The following is a 14,740-nucleotide window of genomic DNA, read 5'->3' as shown; positions in this document are numbered from 1 at the left end:
CATCAGTGTGTGAATGTCTGTGTGAATGGGTGAATGTGGAAATAGTAGGGGTGTAACGGTACGTGTATTTGTATTGAACCGTTTCGGTACGGGGGTTTCAGTTCGGTTCGGAGGTGTACCGAACGAGTTTCCACACAAACATATTAAGGAGCCGCCTAAGCTAAAGTCTTAACAAGCTGCCCCGCTTCCTTCTGCCTGTCTCTGGCAGTACTCTACACAGCACCCAGCATTGTCCCACCCACACAACCATCTGATTGGTTACACACAGAGCGGTAACAACCAATCAGCAGTGCGTATTCAGAGCGGTAACAGCCAATCAGCAGTGCGTATTCAGAGCGGTAACAGCCAATCAGCAGTGCGTATTCAGAGCGCATGGAGTCAATGCTCCGGCGTCGGGATGAGCAGATAAGTGTTTAGCAGGTAAGCATCAGGCTGCGGACTCTCCCCAAATGATAATAAACACCTCCCAGTCAACTACTGGTAACATCACAATGAGCCCGTTGACGTTCTAGCTCGCAGTCCTGGCTTGAGGTGAAGGCTAATTAGCTTTTAGCGTAACGTTAGCTCATTTTGCAGTGTGTGTGTGTGCGTGTGTGTGTTACGGACAGCAAAGCCCTGTCTGTCTGTTATTTCACTTTACCTTTTTCTGTGTTGATTGAGCTGTGTTGAAGCAGCAAAAAAGGACATTATGTTAAATGAAGAATTTCTGTCTCTGATAGTTGATATAATAATGTAACTGTATCATTAAGCCTTCATGAACTCCATGGTGTTCAGGGATGAATAGTCTCTCCTATTGCTATTGTACTATTTTTTCAGCTATAGTTACATTAATCATTAGTAATGCAGCAGCCTAGTTTTGAATGGCAGGGTCCCTGCTATCACATGTTGATAAAAATATAACATTTACATAATACAAATCAACTACAGTCTTCCCAGATGCTGTAATAAATGAAGCATGATGAGTTGACTTGAAACTGTTTAATGTTGCACTTTTTATATGTAGAAGAAAAGTTTTGTCATTTTATTTAATCTGAGCAACAACTTGAGGCAGTTTAATGTTGATTAACATGGGCATAATTATTATAGTGTTCCAATAATAATAACAGAAGAAATTAACTAATTAAAAAGATGGTTTGACAAAAACAGACTATCGTTGAATCTTAGTAAAACTAAAATAATGCTATTTGGTAACAGTAGAAGAGAAAGTCAAACACAAATACAAATAGACGGAATAGAAATTGAAAGAGTAAACGAAACCAAATTTCTAGGTATAATGATTGATGATAAATTGAACTGGAAATCTCACGTAAAAAATATACAACATAAAGTTGCAAGAAACACGTCAATAATGAATAAAGCAAAACATGTTCTAGACCAAAAATCCCTTCATATTCTCTACTGCTCACTAGTGTTACCATATCTGAGCTACTGTGTAGAAATATGGGGAAATAATTACAAAAGTACACTTCATTCATTAACGGTGTTACAAAAAAGATCAGTTAGAATAATACATAATGTTGGATATAGAGAACATACAAACCCTTTATTTATTGAATCAAAAATACTGAAATTCCACGACATAGTGAATTTGCAAACAGCTAAAATTATGCACAAAGCAAACTATAACCTGCTACCCAAGAATATACAACAATTCTTCTAAAAAAAAGAGGAGAAATATAATCTTAGAGAAAAACGTAATTTAAAACATTTGTTTGCACGTACAACACTTAAGACCTTCAGTATATCAGTATGTGGAATTAAATTATGGAATGGATTAAGCAAAGCAATCAAACAATGTACTAATATGATCCACTTCAAGAAACTCTTCAAACTTAAAGTGTTTACAAAGTACAAAGAAGAAGAACCATGACAAACATTCTCAATGTATTTCATCCATCCATTCATTCATTCTTAAAGTAATCTTACTTATCTCATCATATGAAATATGACTTACTTCACCAATTATTATTATTAAATTCTTACTATTATTTATTTATTTATTTTTATTGTAATTACTTATGGAGTTTATTGTGAAAAAATTGTGAACAGGAAGTGAACAAAAAGTTTTGCAACTGTTATGTAAAGAAAAGGGGTAGGATTAAATAAGCTCTGCTTCTTCCTACTCCTTTTCGAACATGTTGAAAAGAAACTGGAAATTGTGATGTATCATGTTGTATGCTTGCATGTTCGAAATAAACTCAAACTCAAACTCAAACTCAATGTTAAAAGGATAAAGCCATTGTTTACAAATTTGGTCAATAAATAACCAAAAAATTTATATTTTGTTGTTTTCTTACTGTACCGAAAATGAACCGAACCGTGACCTCTAAACCGAGGTACGTACCGAACCGAAATTTTTGTGTACCGTTACACCCCTAGGAAATAGTGTCAAAGCGTTTTGAGTACCTTGAAGGTAGAAAAGCTCTATACAAGTATAACATATTTACCATTTATCAGTTCGTGCTCATAGACTTAGATCAAGTCCACCGGCTGGTGCCAAATATTTATACTTTTGAAGGAACTCTGTAATTGTGGAACGTAAACCAAAATGGTCAACTACTATTGTTGGTCAATTCATAAAAAATGTTTGCTATGCTGGCTTTGGGGCATTCAAAATTTGAAATATTCGTATGCATTCCGACGGAGCCAATTCCGGAGGCGCACATCAAATGCAGACTTTCACCAGGATGAACGATACGAAAGCTTCCTTTACATCACATTTCACTTCAAGTGGAAGACGGTAATTGAAAACGTCTCCCCCTCGAGTGTAAACAGAATCTAAAAGATAGTTTAGAGTCCGGTGCTGTCAAAAGCACACGATAAAGAGAATGAGTCACTCGCTGAAGGTTGCGGTTGCAAATCCCCCGTCCACCCCTCAGGAGTGGGAGGGGATGTCGGGGAGATTTAGAGATCACATTTGTAATTCCGTGAAGCTGCACTTGTGAACGTCGCAGACTGATACGCGGGGCTTGATTCGATAACGCCAGGATCAGCACAACACTCCCTTAAATTTGCTGCGGGGCCTTTTCCGGTGCCTCTCCGCGGAGGCAGGAGCCCGGCTCGTTTGCTTTCTTGTGCTTTCTATCAAGCGATTGAAAAGATGCATTTGACTCCTGGAGGCGGCGCTAGATGAAATGGATAATCGTGGGCTTTGTGAGTGCTAATTTATGTTAATGCATGGAGGTTATTAGGCTTTCAGGTGGTGGCCCCCGGGGGGAAAATCCATAGTGGGCAACCAAGACTTTGCAAGATAAGGCTGCATCTGACGGTGACTAATAGACATTGCTGGTAATTTGGAGCCAGGAAATTATTAATTTCGTCTAGAGGTGGTGTGAAAAGGAGAGGGAGGCGTAACACGTTGCTTCCATCTTTGTCTCACACAGCGGTTAAAAAAAAAAAGGTGAGGCTGCCTCTGTCTGGTCCAAAGTGACAGCCTGGTGATGAGTTGCTGGCTAATGCTAATGTCTGCCGAGCTGCTTAGACACACGCCGTCAAACTGTCAGTTTAAAGCAAACAGACGATGGACGCGGTCTTAATGGCGGCACACATTTGGCCTTGTGTAGCTCGGTTGGTGGAGTGGGCGTGCCAGCAACTCCAGGGGTTCCAGGTTCGATCCCCGCTTCCGCCATCCTAGTCACTGCCGTTGTGTCCTTGGGCAAGACACTTTGCCCACCTGCTCCCAGTGCCCACCCACCATACTTGCCAACCTTGAGACCTCCGAATTCGGGAGATTGGGAGGTGGGCGGGGCGGGGTTAAGGGGGAGGAGTATATTTATAGCTAGAATTCACTGAAATTCAAGTATTTCTTATGTATATATATATATATATATGTATAAGAAATATTTGAATTTCAGTGTTCATTTATTTACACATATACACACACATAACACTCCTCTCTACTCATTGTTGTATTTGAAAGTGCAATGCTTTGCAGCCAGTAGCACAGCCTTTGAAGGAACATAGGTATGGGCAGTGTAATATTCTGGGTTGGAGTCAATAACCAGGCGAAGTGACGAAGTTACGTCTCTTTACTTCATACTTCAGAACCGATTCCCACACTTGCCGTCAGGGTGCGCAATACAACGTAAACCATTGGCCAAGCAAAAAGTAACCACAGAACACTAGTGTTCTGTGGTTACTTTTTGCTTGGCCAAGCGGACGTGACGACAGGCTGTCCTCACTCAGGTCCGCACGGACCTGGAGGGGGCGTGCCTTAAGTCCGGCTGGAAATCGGGAGAATGGTTGTCCCGGGAGATTTTCGGGAGAGGCACTGAAATTCAGGAGTCTCCTGGAAAATTCGGGAGGGTTGGCAAGTATGCTGATCAAACACAACCCCAAGGTTTCTGAAGCGGCTTTTAACAGATGCACCCAGAGCACGAAAGGGAGTTCTTGATCAGGGGGATCTTTTTATCGGGAGCCATTATCAAGAGTTTCCGTTTTGTTAGAATTTAACTGGAGGAAATTTGAGGACAACCAGTTTTCGATACAGGATACGCACTCCAAGAACTCAGATAAAAAGTGAAACTCTGAATCATTGAAGGGGCATAACAGTTGAATATCATCTGCATCGAAATGATAAGAAACATTTTCAAAACTACTGATCAACCTCCCAAGCGGCATCAGATACAACAAAAATAAAACAGGCCCCAGAACAGAACCCTGGGCCACACCACATGACAGGCTGGACACATTGGACATTACATCATTAAAAGCAACATTAAAAGTCCTTCCATTTATATAAGAAGTAAACCACTGGAGAACTGCACCAGAAAACCCCCATATCAGATTTAAAGCGATCTATCAGTATCCTGTGATCCACAGTATCAAAGGCAGATGTCAAATCGAGTAAAACCAAAACTGTCACGTCACTGGAAACCTTCAAAAGAGCAGTTTCTGTGGAGAAAAATGACCTGAAGCCAGATTGGTATTTATCATAAAAAATCATGCTGTTCCAAAAATGAGGTTAGCTGCTTAGCTACCACTTTTTCAATGATTTTTGACATGAAGGGAAGTTTTGATGTGGGCCTGTAATTTATAGGCTCCACCGGATCAAGATTAGTTTTTTTAAGGATGGGATTCACCACAGCAATGTTTAAAAAAGCTGGGGATCGAGCCAGACTAAAGGTTTTAAGTGTTGTACGAGCATACAAATGTTTTAAATTAGATTTTCCTCTAAGGTTATATTTCTCCTCTTTTGTTGAGAAGAATTGTTGTACATTCTTGGGTAGCAGGTTATAGTTTGCTTTGTACATCATTTTAGCTGTTTGCAAATGCACCAAATCGTTAAATTTCAATAATTGTGATTCAATAAATAAAGGGTTTGTATGTTCTCTATATCAAACATTATGTATTATTCTAACTGATGAATGAAGCATTTGTAGGTGTTTCCCCATATTTCTACACAATAACTCAGATAAGGTAACACTAGCGAGCAGTAAAGAATATGAAGCGATTTTTGGTCCAGAACATGTTTTGCTTTATTCATTATTGACGTGTTTCTTGCTACTTTATGTTGTATATTTTTTACATGAGGTTTCCTGTTCATTTCATCATCTTTGTTGTAGTTTTTAGCGCTTCCACAGCGAGCCTACTGACAGACTAAGTTCGAACGATGCCACTTTGTATTAGAAACGGCAACAGCGGAGGATGCATGTGCTTGTACGAGACAGTCTGCCCCACAAAAAAAAAAGAAGGAGCCTACACTGCAAAAACTGAAATCTAAGTAAGATTAAATATCTCAATTAAGGGTGATATTTGCTTATTTTCTGTTTGATAAGATAATTCTTCTCACTAAGCAGATTTTATGTTAGTATTTTACTTGTTTTAAGGGTTTTGGTCCTAAATGATCTCAGTAAGATATTACAGCTTGTTGCTGAGATTTTAAGACCCATATTTAGTAAAACACTGCTTGAAACTAGAATATCAACTGATGGAAATCTGTATCATTAACAATCACAAGTATAAAACTACTTTTTTAAAGTAATAATTTCTTACTTCAAGCATGAAAAAAAAAATCATGATGCCGAGCGCATATCATTATGTCAAGATAATGGCACTAGCATTTACTTCATTTAAGAATATGTTTCAACATATTGAGCAAAAAGGTCTCTTTTTTTTCTACCAAGAAAAGTGCACTTGTTATTAGTGAGAATATACTTATTTTAAGGTATTTTTGGGTTTATTGAGGTTAACTAATTTTACTAGTTTTGGAGAGTCTTGACAAGCCGAATTTTCTTGTTCTATTGGCAGATAATTTTGCTTAGTTCAAATAAAATACCCCTAATTTTTGTATTTTTTTTTCTTTTTTTAGAACACTGACTTTTTGCAGTGTATTGACTACAGTGTCGAACTACAATGGCGTACTAGTACTAGTACTAGTACTAGTACTAATAGGGCCCCTTTAAGTCTTTGCATTTAATTTGTTTTTGGTTTTTTTTTGTTTTTTAAGACAAGTCGTTCCAGCATTTTAAAATGTTATGTCATATTTATATTTTAAGTATTTCATAATTGTTTCTGGTAAATATGTTTTAGTAAGTACTAGTAATTTGAACAACACATTTGTAATCCCATAAATTTGTCCTGAAAATGAATGTATTTATTTATTTAGTTAATAATATTTTTTGTGTTACATTTGTTGTATTTTTTATATGCTTTTTGGTAAAAAAAAAAAATGTTTTAAAATTAAAAAATATATATATTATTTTAATAGCAAATATATGCTATAATTGTTGTTATTTTGTATTAAAACAGCCTTGAATATAAGGGGAAAATCAACAGAAATGTGTGCAGAAGTGTTTGGGTGTCCAACTTCTATTTAACAAAATTGAACCGCCAGGGTGATCCATAGAAGGGGGTTTTACACCACAATAACAACTCACACACAGCGGTGTTGTAAACTGATGTAATCATCGCACCAGCAGCGCTTTCACCAACTGGAACAGTGGGATTTGTTCTTGATAACATTAGAGAGAAGAGCGGCGGGGCTAGAAAAGGATTTGAGGTCATCTGCTGCCATGGCAACAACAGACTGTAATGAATTTTGAGGGTTGCATCTTTTTTTCTTCTTCTTTTGGCTGTACCTCAATTCTGTTTGTTTCTTTTCTTTTTCAGAACACTAAACACTGCCCGTCGCCATGATGGCAGTGCGTTACAAACAGTTGTCAATCAAAGTAATTATCTTTAGATGAGCAGTGCACGGAGCATCATCTACGACTAATGAGCACGATTAAACATGATTACCGGAATTTTGAGCGGTCTTTGGTGGTCTGGTATTGACACCCTTACAGGAACGGGCACAGGAATAGTCTAGTCTATATTGCAAGAAGCGGCACCCCGCGGAGATTTGATAGCCCAGCATCAGCCATCCCCCAAAAAGGGCAGGAGCCATATTGTTAGGAGGCAGCATTCTGTCATGGTGAGCTGCAGCAGGATTCGTTTTTTTGTATGCCAAGATTAAATAAATGTTTAAAATAAATACAATATTTTTTTAAATTAAAACAATGTATTATTATTATTATTTTTTGTAATTTTTTTTTTTTTTTAAATTTTTATTATTATTATTATTATTATCATTAATAATGTTATTATTGTAGTTGTGTGTATTAAATTATGGACTGGAATTATTTTATTTAAACTGTTTACTCTTTCTAATGACCTATATACTGATTTTAGTGTCAGTTTCTATATGTTGCAACATTTTTCAAATGATTATTGACGCTCACATTTGATAATGATGACAGGAATATTTGTTTGATTAAAAGTTGGGATTTAACTATGTAAAAGGGACAAGCGGTAGGAAATGGATGGATGGATGTTTTACAAGTTTTAACATATGCAAACATACACACATTTTACTTTATCTCAAAATGAAAAAAACCTAGAAATGTAACTAATTTTGGTATATTATGTAAAAAACAACAACAACATTGAGATTATTATTTAAATCATAATTCAGCCCTTGTATTGGAGCTAATGCAGGGGTGTCAAACGTACGGATCAGGCCCGCAAACAGGTTTTGTCTGGCACGCGGGATGAGTTTGCAAAGTATAAAATTGACCCTGAAATTTTTGAATGAAAGAAACTGCTGTTCTAAATGTGTCCACTAGATGTCGCGATAGCAATTATTTGTGTCTTTGTAGATGATGCTACATATGTACAAAATAAACCACATGACGTTAGTGCACCAGTCGAGGAAAATGATCAAACTACATGAATAACATTCTGTAATTTGATTTTCAAACAATTTTTTTATCTTGATAGATTGAAAATTAACACCAATGAGTTGACTGATGAACATTATCACATCATTTATTCAGAAAGTATAAATAACGACAAATAAAGATAGAATAGTATTAACTGCAACATGTAAGTGTAAAAAAAAAAAAACAACAGCATTATGATTTGTACATTTTCAGAATGTGATTTTTCGATTTTTAAGCAAAGACAACAATCTGAAGTTGTCTTTATTTTTAAGTTATCGTGCCGTGATTTTACCAGTCCGGCCCACTTGGGAGTAGATTTTTCTCCATGTGGCCCCCGATCTAAAATTAGTTTGACACCCCTGATCTAATGTGTTTGTACAATAAAGCAGCTGATACAGTAATACTTACAAATAATGTCCAATAGAGGGCACCACATCCATTTTTTGCTCAATATGCTCAGTACATATGATACGCAGTATTTCGTATACATTATTGGGGTTAGTGGTGTACAACTGGACTGCATCATGCTGTATATGTCAGATGTTTCATATGCACTATATTCAACTATACATCTAAGGCAGGGGTGTCAAACTCATTTTAGATGGGGGGCCACATAGAAAAAAATCTACTCCCAAGTGGGCCAGACTGGTAAAATCACGGCACGATAACTTAAAAATAAAGACAACTTCAGATTGTTGTCTTTGCTTAAAAATAGAAAAAGCACATTCTGAAAATGTACAAACCATAATGTTGTTGTTGTTTTTTTACACTTACATGTTGCGGTTAATACTATTCTATCTTTATTTGTCGTTATTTATACTTTCTGAATAAAGTATGTGATAATGTTCATCAGTCAACTCATTGGTGTTCATTTTCAATCCATCAAGATAAAAAAAAATTATACCAAAATCAAATTACAGTATGTTATTTATGTAGTTTGATTATTTTCCTCGACTGGTGCACTAAAACATCATGTGGTTTATTTTTGTTTACATCATTTACAAATATACAAAGAATTGCTATTGTGACATCTAGTGGACACATTTAGAACAGCAGTTTCTTTCATTCAAAAACGTTCGCTCATTTTTATACTTAGCAAACTCATCCCGCGGGCCGGATACAACCTGTTCGCGGGCCGGGCCCGTACGTTTGGCACCCCTGATCGAAGGCAGTGGTTCTCAACCTTTTTTCAGTGATGTACGCCCTGTGAACATTTTTTTTAATTCAAGTACCCCCTAATCAGAGCAAAGCATTTTTGGTTGAAAAAAAGAGATAAAGAAGTAAAATACAGCACTATGTCATTAGTTTCTGATTTATTAAATTGTATAACAGTGCAAAAATATTACTCATTTCTTGTGGTCTTTCTTGAACTATTTGGAAAAAAGGATATAAAAATAACTAAAAACTTGTTGAAAAATAAACAAGTGATTCAATTATAAATAAAGATGTCTACACATAGAAGTAATCATCAACTTAAAGTGCCCTCTTTGGGGATTGATGAACTTAATTTTAAACATTTCTTCACAAAAAAATAAATCTTTAACATCAATATTTCTGGAACATGTCCACAAAAAAATCTAGCTGTCAACACTGAATATTGCATTGTTGCATTTCTTTTCACAGTTCTTTTTGACAGACATTTTTAAAAAATCTCACGTACCCCTTGGCTTACCTTCAAGTACCACCAGGGGTACGCGTACCCCCATTTGAGAACCACTGACCTAAGGGGTTGCCAATATATTACACGTTTTCTTTTTTTTTCCCGTTTTTCCTGTACACTGAATTAACTTGTCTTTGGGAATCTAAGTGACGATGCGGTGTCAACGAGGAGGTCCCGACATGGAGTCACAGAGCTACTCAGTGACTGGCATCCTCTCCGCCAGTATCACCGCGTTGTCACAAGTCATCTAGTCAGTCAGCCGTCTAACGCCGACTATGTCGACTGTCACTTTACATCACACATAGCGGAAACAAAAGACTCGGGAAGTGTGTCTCTCCCAGTGGCTTTTTAGGGAGGGTTCCTTAACAGGAAAACTACAGCACTGTCATTTAATATCCCATGCGCGTTTTAAACTTCCGAGTTTGATTCGAATGGCATTGTGTGCAACCACATAGGCCGGGGGTCGGCAACCCGCGGCTCTAGAGCCGCATGCGGCTCTTTAGCGCCGCCCTAGTGGCTCTCTGGAGATTTTTCAAAAATGTATGAAGAATGGAAAAAGATGTTGTTTTAGTATGGTTTCTGTATGAGGACAAACATGACACAAACCTCCCTAATTGTTATAAAGCACACTGTTTATATTAAACATGCTTCACTGATTCGAGTATTTGGCGAGCGCCGTTTTGTCCTACTTATTTTGGCGGTCCTTGAACTCACCGTATAGTTTGTTTACATGTTTAACTTTCTCCGACTTTCTAGGACGTGTTTTATGCCACTTTTTCTGCCTCATTTTGTCCACCACACTTCTAACGTTGTGCGTGAGTGCACAAAGGTGAGTTTTGTTGATGTTATTGACTTGTGTGGAGTGCTAATCAGACATTTGGTCAGTGCATGACTGCAAGCTAATCGATGCTAACATGCTATTTAGGCTAGCGACATGTACATATTGCATCATTATGCCTCATCTGTAGCTATATTTGAGGTCATTTAGTTTCCTTTAAGTCCTCTTAATTAAATTTATATCTCATGACACATGTAATATGGCTTAATTTTTGCGGCTCCAGACAGATTTGTTTTTGTATTTTTGGTCCAATATGGCTCTTTCAACATTTTGGGTTGCCGACCCCTGACATAGGCGATCTTCGAGTACGCGACGCACAAGAAGATCTTCACAATTTCAAAATTTTAGGTAACTTGCGGACAATTGTGTATTTCACATGTGTTCCAGTCACTTGTTGCAAGATAGAACATATAGGAGCAACTTGAGTTAGAGGGGCAGAAAAAGGACGAGGGAATTTGTCAGGGGCACAGTTCTAGAGAAACCCTGTACATACAGTCGTGGTCAAAAGTTGACATACACTTGTAAGGAACATAATGTCATGGCTGTCTTGAGTTTACAATCATTTCTACAACTCTTATTTTTTTGTGATAGAGTGATTGGAGCACATACTTGTTGGTCACAAAAAACATTCATGAAGCTTGGTTCTTTTATGAATTTATTATGGGTCTACTGAAAATGTGACTGTCAGAATAATTGTATTCAAGTCATCACAAAGTCCAGCTCGCCCTGCGAGAGGACAAAAGCTGTCTTTGATCCTACCAAGAAGAAGGCTTGTAAAACACCACTGTGTAGGATGGGAAGCAACATGAAGGTGTTCTGTTTCTATGATGTATTGTAATCCCTAGAAATATGTTGTCTTGACCTGAGAACTACAAAGCGGAGAGGAAGCAGGACCAGACTGCCCTCCAGGCGACCTTTTCTTTGAACTGTTTTACGACCTTTTCTTTGAACTGTTTGTAATCAAAGGCGATGGCTGTATACGACCCCCCTCCCTTAGAAACAGCTGTTGCCATGTAATCAGGGTAAGTCCAAATAAAAGAGGAGGCGTACAATCTTTCGTCAGAGCGTGGTGACACTGTACAAGGGTACAGGTGTATGCGTTTCTCCTCATTGAGCCAAATTTAATTATGTCTCTGTTTGATTCCTTGCTTCTTGTCTTGTTTAATAGATGTCATCAGTGTTTGAACCTGACAGTGACCAAATCTGCTGGGTCAAAAGTATACATACAGCAATGTTAATATTTGGCTACATGTCCCTTGGCAAGTTTCGCTGCAATAAGGCACTTTTGGTAGCCACCCACAAGCTTCTGGCAAGCTTCTGGTTGAATTTTTGACCACTCCTCTTGACAAAATTGGTGCAGTTCATCTAAATGTGTTGGTTTTCTGACATGGACTTGTTTCTTCAGCATTGTCTACACGTTTAAGTCAGAACTTTGGGAAGGCCATTCTAAAACCTTAATTCTACCCTTATTTGGCCATTCCTTTACCACTTTTGACGCATGTTTGGGGTCATTGTCCCGTTGGAACACCCAACTGCGCCCAAGACCCAACCGCCGGGCTGATGATTATAGGTTGTCCTGAAGAAATTGGAGGTAATCCTCCTTTTTCATTGTCCCATTTACTCTCTGTAAAGCACCAGTTCCATTGGCAGCAAAACAGGGCCAGAGCATAATACTACCACCACCATGCTTGACGGTAGGAATGGTGTTCCTGGGATTAAAGCCCTCACTTTTTCTCCTCCAAACATATTGCTGGGTATTGTGGCCAAACAGCTACATTTTTGTTTCATCTGACATCACACGGACAAAGATAAGACCTTCTGGAGAAAAGTTCTGTGGTCAGATGTTTTTTGTGACTAACAAGTATGTGCTCCAATCACTCTATCACAAAAAAATAAGAGTTGTAGAAATTATTGGAAACTCAAGACAGCCATGACATTATGTTCTTTACAAGTGTATGTCAACTTTTGACCACGACTGTAGGTAACATATACAATCTGATATTGGTCCTTTTTCAGCAATAAATATCAGATTATATTGGTAGTCCTGCGGCGTGTTTACTTGTGCAACTCTGGACAGCCAGTTAACATCTAAATGTCCTCCAATAAGCACACAAGGTTGGTAATTTCTTCTATTTTAGTCAAGTCATTTGCAAAAAAGGTAAACATGGTAGGCTTTATGCTACTAGGAGCTAGCTTCCCCACAACAGCTAAGCACACAATAGCACACAAGCTAGACATACACTATGTTGGAGGTGTCCCTAATTGAACAATATCGGAGTCTTTGTAAATATCAACAAGTATCAAATAACTATAGTTGTATATTACTTACAGAAGGCTCGAAAGCGCAATCACATTAGAAAGTATCCAGTGACAAACGTGTCCGCGTCATTCACCTTCCTGTGCCATAAATGTCACTTAATTATTGTCCAACTACCACTTCACTTCAATTTAAAGACAGCATAAATCCATTCCAGATGGTTAGTAATAAATAAGTTTTTTCATACCATTGTTCTCGGTTTGAATAGTTTCACTCGGTCAAGTCTTTTCAAACTTTCTACAAAATAATCAATGTATGATTCGTGTGATATCGTATCAGGTCAATATCGGCATCGGCTAATACTTAAGGCCCAAAAATCGGTGTTGTATCGGAAGTGAAAACGTTGTATTGGGACGCCCCTACTCCAATACAGTAGGAAAGAGATTTATATGGCCCCATTCCTGGGTGGATCTCCTGTGAGTGGACGGTGGAGGGTTAATCATTTTGCAATGCAGTCTGCTGAAAATTATGGAAAGTGCCACTCTGCCTAGCAACTGGCACTGTGGTCCAAGTTGGAATCGCCCCCAAAACACATTTTAAGATATTCAAAGGTCTACTGCCATCTGGCAGCTAAAGTGGATACTGCACTTCCCCAATTTGTCACGTTTCACGTGTCAGGTAAACCACAATGAATGGGGCCATATGAATTCCCTTTCCTACTGTATAACACATGTTGGGAAAAAATGGAATGCTAACAGTGTACCGGTACCCTCTGCTGGAGTATTTGCCCTTGATGCCCCCATACAAAAAATAAATCAATAGCTGCAAGTGTCTTTATTCATTTTAAATTTGCATTGGTAAAAATATATAACATACACAGCTTGCACATTATTGCAACCGACGCCGTGACTTGAATTATCTTTACTGTGACTGACTCCACCGTGTGTCACAGTAGATATCTTAGCAGACATGCCATCCGGAAAGCTGCTATTTATACCGGCCTTTTAAGAGAACATCCCCAAATCCCCAACCTACTATAATACTTATTATATTGTACTGTACTGTACCTTTAATAGATCCCTGGGACTCTCTGCAGTTGAGTCATTACTGTAGACACCCTGAGCCCACTGGGGAATCGCAGTTTATCCAATGTTGACCTAAAATGTAAACAAGATAAGATTAAAGAAAAAATGGCGTTTAATCAACTCTTCCCAGTCAAGGGTGACTCAGTTCGTAGTTTACGTGTCACTTTTTAAACTATGAGGCCAGAAACATCAGCTCCCACTTCGGACATAAACACTTTTATTTATCATCCCGTTCCAAGTTTTGCATATCGTCGTGTGTTGCAATGAAGTAGCAGACTGTGAAGAGGAAGAGGAAAGTAACCGGGAATGCAGACGTACAGAAACCGTCCGTTATCGTCTTTTAATCAATAACTGCAAGTATAACGTTAGCGGGTGGTCTGTGGGTCTTCTGCCAGTTTGCAGAGCCAGACTAGAGCATCCAAAGCAGCGACTGAGCTTTACTTGGAACACATGTGTTTCCATGACAGCCATTGGTGGTGTCTCACTTTTTTTTTTCGTTTTTTTAAACCCAGAGGTTGGCTTGGTTCTGTCTACTATGAGCTCCCTCTAAGGCTTGATTCTGGAGGACAGCTGTAAAAACAGCACAACAAAGCGTGCCAGGAATCAGGGGCGGCCCGCCGTCTCAAAAAGACTTATGAAAGAAGCCACAAGGGTGGGATCGGCTGCTTGTAATCAAGACGAGCGCCTGCAAAGAAAGTT

At 38.3% G+C, this 14,740-nt stretch overlaps 1 protein-coding gene across 1 annotated transcript in view; it reads right to left on the bottom strand.

Annotated features, from left to right (window-relative positions):
• Window positions 1-14,115, bottom strand: part of LOC133646268 (uncharacterized) — a 97,928-nt gene extending 83,813 nt beyond the window's left edge. Inside the window, exon 1 of the mRNA XM_062041452.1 lies at window positions 14,024-14,115. The gene's annotated coding sequence lies outside the window, so the exon portion shown is untranslated. The remainder of the gene's footprint in view (window positions 1-14,023) is intronic.
• Between the last annotated feature and the right edge of the window lie 625 nt (window positions 14,116-14,740).

Source organism: Entelurus aequoreus, linkage group LG03, assembly GCF_033978785.1.
Source record: "Entelurus aequoreus isolate RoL-2023_Sb linkage group LG03, RoL_Eaeq_v1.1, whole genome shotgun sequence".
NCBI classification, from domain to species: Eukaryota; Metazoa; Chordata; class Actinopteri; order Syngnathiformes; family Syngnathidae; genus Entelurus; species Entelurus aequoreus.
Note: the sequence above shows the minus strand (reverse complement) of the source record. Positions and strands in the feature narration are given on the sequence as shown.